Genomic DNA, 6,000 nt, shown 5'->3' on the forward strand with positions numbered 1-6,000 from the left:
CTGGATGGTAAACAAACAAGGTTCTGTAGCCAGAATGTATTTCTAGGGTGCAAAGCGAATGGTGAAAATCATAAGAGGGAGTGGCTACTGTCTTCTCCATGGGTCTGCATATTGTTTTGTTTGCATGCTATTCAGTCCTAAATCATTTAATTCTCGATTTGCTATGGATGGATTTAGTGATTGGTGCAACTCAAATATAATTGATAAACATGAAAACAGTTCAACTCACAGGGATTGTATGTTATCATATATAAATCAAAGACATGATTTTTGCTTAGAATAAAGTGTTTGGGTCCCCAAAAATGGAAAATTTGGGAGTTTACTTGAACTTGTTGCTCAGTTTGATCCATTTCTAGCGGGTCACATCTCAAAATATGGTAACACAGGAAAGGGCAACCCATCATATGTCTAAAACAACATGTGAAGGGTTAATAAACTTAATAAATGATAAAGTTCAATCAACTATTTTCAGTGAAATAGGTCGATATTTCAGTTTGTCTGTAGATTCCACTCCTGATCAGCTAAGGATTAAGATACATATCTCCAACAGATGGAAAAACTGTTGAGTGATTTATCACATTTACTAGCTTAAAAAGTCATACCAGTGAAGAAATTACAAATCAAGTATTTCACTATTAATGTGAAGTTTGCAAAATTGATTTTTCTAAGTGCAGAGGGCAGTCCTATGACAATGCTGCCGATATGTCAGGGTGTTATAAAGGCATGCAACAGAAAATTTTAGAACATAACGAATATGCCGTTTTCAAACCATGTGTAGGACGTAACACTGTAGATTGTTGTCCGGAGGCAATTGATTTTTTTTTCTACCGTTCAGTTACTCTACACATTTTTTGCCACCTCTACTCATCAATTGGCAGTTCTTAAAACATATTTAGGTAATAATCAAGTATTAAAATGCCTTTCTAATACACGTTAGGAGGCTCACGCTGTAGCAACAAGTGCAATCCTGGAATCATATACTCGGATTCTAGATGCCTTAGGAAATATTGCTGAAGACCAGACACAAAAAGGAGATACCAAAAGAGAAGCTGAAAACATTGCCAACAAAATGCAAACACTAGAGTATGTATTTATGTTGGTTATGTAGAATAATACATTATAGCATTGGCTGCAGCTATTGTTCCAATCCACCTCATTGTGGTTCAGTCTCCCCTACTTCACCAAACACAGTGTCCTTCTCCACCAATTGATCCCTTCTGATGACATGTCCAAAGTAAGCAAGTTAGACCATGTTCTGGTGTGATCCATAAGGTTTTCATCAGCTAATCTTCAGAAGTAGATTGCCAGGCCTTTCTTCCTAGTCCATCTTAGTCTGGAAGCTCTGCTGAAACCTGTCCACCATGGATGACCCTATTGGTATTTGAAATACTGGTGGCATGACTTAAGCATCACAGCAACACACATGCCGCCGCAATATGACAAACTGACAGTATGAAAATTAGGAGAAATACCTTAAAGTGGCATTTGAGCAGAGGCTGGACAGATGATAGTATACGGGATGGGGAATGAAGGAACAGATCAGTGAAAAGTGACAAGGTCCCAGGTTTGTTTGCTATTTACGGAGCTACAACAACCCCTCCGGACGAGACTTTGAAACGTAGGTGAGTTGCAAGTTCTGCAATTTTTAGACGTCCTGGCACGCCAGGCTCACTGTCAGGGTGGACCCTACCCCAGGCAGCATCTGGCTATGCAGCTGCAGCTGCCCACTGGGCATGGAATCCTAGCAGTCCCTGGGAGTAGGAAAGAAATGTGCCAAATGGAGCACATCTCCTCGTAGAGAACCCCACCACCACAAGGAAATGTGTCCTGCTGAAGGGCTTCCAGTCATAGCCTCACTGCTCTCACAGCCCCCTCACATCTGCTGCCTCTGGACTCACTCATTTCTAGTTCACCTTCCACACTGTACCCCATGGGATCAGCCTCACCCTAAAACCCACCAAGTTCCTGTCGTGCCCAGAGGGGAAGGCCACATTTCCAGGGACAGCACACAATCTGGCTCCTCCATGACCGTTGCCGTCCAGTCAATTCAAGCAACCCTTTAGGACAGAGTAGAACTGCCCCATAGCATTTCCAAGGCTGTAATCTATACACAGCCAACTGCCACGTCTTTCTCCCATGGAGCGGCTAGTAGCTTTCAGCCACTGACCCTTCAATTAGCTGCCCAGTGCTTAACTACTGGGCCACCAGGGCTCCTTCTGGCTCCTCCAGGCCTCCTAAATTTAACCTCACGGCCACTCCCCTCTGCTCTTCTGTAGTTACCACTGCAGTTATTAGATTCACATTCTCAGCTCTTCCAATCTCCCCTCCAACACCTTGAGACCCTCAGACCCCCTACCATGCAGCCCCCTTCTTCATGGTGGGCAGATTCCCTCTGGCTACTGTGTCACAGGAGGTGGTGCAGTTAACCGCTCAGCCACTAACTGAAAGGCTGAAGATTGGAGTACCCAGAGGCACCTCGGAAGAAAGGCTTGGCAATCTACTTCCAAAAATCAGCCTCTGAAAACCCTATGGAACATAGTTCTACTGTGACACACATGGGGTCACCGTGAGTCTTAATTGACTGACAGCAACTGTTTTGTTTACTGTGTCAGGTTTGGCTTCCTTCTGGACCTGTCTTGGTGCTATCTTCTCTTTCTAGGATGCCTTTAGCCCCTTCTTCACCTGGTTCCTCCTACTCAGCCTTCAAGCCTCAGCTCAGACATCACCCCGTCCCCAACTCCTAGCCCAGGCTGGTTTAAATGCCCCTCCATGGCCTGCCATACTGTATTGTAATTCTGCACAACTTAGTCTGTCTGTCCCTCTGGGTGGAAGCCCCACATAGAATAGCAAAGGGCGCAATTAAAAACAACGACAAAAACAGTTGAAATAAACCAATTAAAAATATTTTCCAATAAAAACTTGTTAAGTGAGTAAGGGTAAGGAAAGACCAAGCTCCTGCGTCTCCTGCCCAGCCTGAGGCTTCTCTGTGGGCTCCTTGAAGACCTGGCTTCCTAGGCCCCACCTCTCTTGCAAGTGCCTGCAGACTCCAGGGTAAGAGGGCTGGGCCCCCTTTTCTCCGATGCTTGGACTACTGATACGGACCCGGACCCGAAGGAGGTAAGGCACTCCGCATTGCCTTCTCTGAAAAGCACAAGGGCTCTGGATAAGGGATCAGCTGGCTGAACCGCGTTGGGAGTTCTTCCAAAGATGCACACGTGGCAACTTCAGTTTAAGCTCACAGCAAGGAGCTATTGAGGTTCTGATGGAGACACAGAGCAAGAAAGCTCGCTGGACCAGAGTTATGTAAGGGTGCTGATTGCAAAGTCAACACATCTAATCACAAAGAGTCTAGTGCGGTGCTGGGGTGAGCATGAATACCTGGCTCCCATCCGGAGGAACGAGCGCATGAAGGAGAGAAGTCCCTGAGAACAGCTGACTTGTGTCTGAGGGTGATGAGATGCCCGTCCTCTCAGAAGGATTGCTGTTGTTGTTGTTAGGCGTTGTGGAGTCGGTTCTGACTCATAGCGACCCTATGCACAACAGAACGAAACGCTGCCTGGTCCTGAGCCATCCTTACAATGGTTGTTATGCTTGAGCTCATTCATGCAGCCACTGTGTCAATCCACCTCGTTGAGGGTCTTCCTCTTTTCTGCTGACCCTGTACTCTGCCAAGCATGATGTCCTTCTCTAGGGACTGATCCCTCCTGACAACATGTCCAAAGTATGTGAGATGCAGTCTCACCATCCTTGCCTCTAAGGAGCATTCTGCTGTACTTCTTCTAAGACAGATTTCTTCGTTCTTTTGGCAGTCCATGGTATATTCAATATTCTTCACCAACATCACGATTCAAAGGCATCAGTTCTTCTTCGGTCTTCCTTATTCATTGTCCAGTTTTCACATGCATATGATGCGACTGAAAATACCATGGCTTGGGTCAGGCGCACCTTAGTCTTCAAGGTGACATCTTTGCTCTTCAACATTTTCAAGAGGTCCTTTGCAGCAGATTTACCCAATGCAACGCATCTTTTGATTTCTTGACTGCTGCTTCCATGGCTGTTGATTGTGGATCCAAACAAAATGAAATCCTTGACAACTTCTATCTTTTCTCCGTTTATCATGATGTTGCTCATTGGTCCAGTTGTGAGAATTTTTGTTTTCTTTATGCTGAGGTGCAATCCATACTGTGGTCTTTGATCTTCATTAGTAAGCGCTTCAAGTCCTCTTCACCCTAGGCAAGCAAGGTTGTCTCATCTGTATAACGCAGGTTGTTAATGAGTCTTTCTCCAATCCTGATGTCCCATTCTTCTTCATATAGTGCAGCTTCTCGTATTGTTTGCTCAGCATAAGATTGAATAGATATGGTGATAGAATACAACCCTGACGCACACCTTTCCTGACTCAGAAGAATACTCAAAGTGAAACTATGTTTATCTGAGGAACAAGAAAGCATTAATTGAAATAAACTACTGTACTGTTCAGGATATGATGTTAACCCAGAAACAAAGGACAACAGGAAATACTCCCAAGTGAAAACAAATTAAGGAAAAAGTTAATTAATTAATTAAAGAGGGAAAGAAGATTGTAAGGAAGACTTCAGATTCATACAAAGCTGTCATGCACGTCATTCCTTAGCTTCAGTTGAGTTGGTAGCAGTTCTTTGGTTATGTGTCTTTGTCTTCTCTTCCCATTCATGGCATAGTTGAGATTTCAGGAAGAAGCTGATAAATAATGGCAGGCTTAGCATGCTGGTGGAGCTGAGGAGAGACTGCTGAGACAGAGTGCCTTGAATTTAAATTTCTAGTTGGGCTGCTAACCAAAAGGTCAGCAGTTCAAATCCACCAACTGATCCTTGGAAACCCTGTGAGGCAGGTCTACTCTGACCTGTAGGGCCACTATGAGTCAGAATCGACTCGACAGTGATGGGTTTTTTTCAATGGGTTAGTGACTTACCAAAAGAACCTGGGTGGCACATGTGGTTTGTGATCGGCTGATAATCTAAAGGCTAGCCGTGCAAACCCACCTTTCCTCCCAGCACTACTGTGGAAAAAAGGCCCAGTGAATTGCTTCTGTAAAGGTTACAAGAAAGCCCTACGGGGCAGCTCTCTGTAACACACGGAGTCACCATGAGTCAGACTCGACATGACAACATTGGGTTTGGTTTTCGGTTTTTTAGTGATTTACTGTGTAATTAAAAACAAAAAAGAGTTGCCATGGAGTCAATCCCAACCGGTGGTGACCCCATGTGTGTCAGAGTAGAGCTGTGCTCCATTGGGTTTTCAATGGCTGATTTTTTAGAAATAGATCTCCAGGCCTTTCTGTGTGATAGTGAGCAAGTTATTCAGCCCGTCTGAGTCTAAGTTTCCTGATCTATTAAAATAGAAATAATAATACCTTCCTTGGATTGCTGGGAAGATTAAGTGAAATAACATATAAATTTAACATATAGCGCTTAGAAGATATTCTGGGGTAGTCACAGGAGGATCAAGGAGCCCTGGTGATGCAAATGGTTAAATGCTCTGCTGCTAACCAAAAGGTCAGGGTTTCGAATCCACTAGCTGCTCCAGGGAAGAAAGATGTAGCAATCTGCTTCCACAAAGATTAAAGCCTTGGAAACATTATAGGGCAGTTCCACTCTGTCCTATAGGGTCAGTATGAGTCAGAATTGACTCGACAGCAATGGATAAAAGAAGGATCAGACCGAAGAGTGATGACGTTGTGGCATGCAGATGGAAGAAAGGAAGGAGCCTTTGAATAAGAACGTCTGATAAAGATGCATTAATTCAGAACTAATAATAGCATCCCCCACATGTCTGTCAGTTTGTCCTAATGTGGGGGCTCGCATGTTGCTGTGATGCTGGAAGCTATGCCACCGGTATTCAGATACCAGCAGGGTCACCCATGAAGGACAGGTTTCAGCTGAGCTTCCAGACTAAGACAGACTAGGAAGAAGGACCGGGCAGTCTACTTCTGAAAAGCATTAGCCAGTGAAAACCTTACGA

The sequence above is a fragment of the Elephas maximus genome, chromosome 8 (genome assembly GCF_024166365.1).
Source record: "Elephas maximus indicus isolate mEleMax1 chromosome 8, mEleMax1 primary haplotype, whole genome shotgun sequence".
NCBI lineage: Eukaryota > Metazoa > Chordata > Mammalia > Proboscidea > Elephantidae > Elephas > Elephas maximus.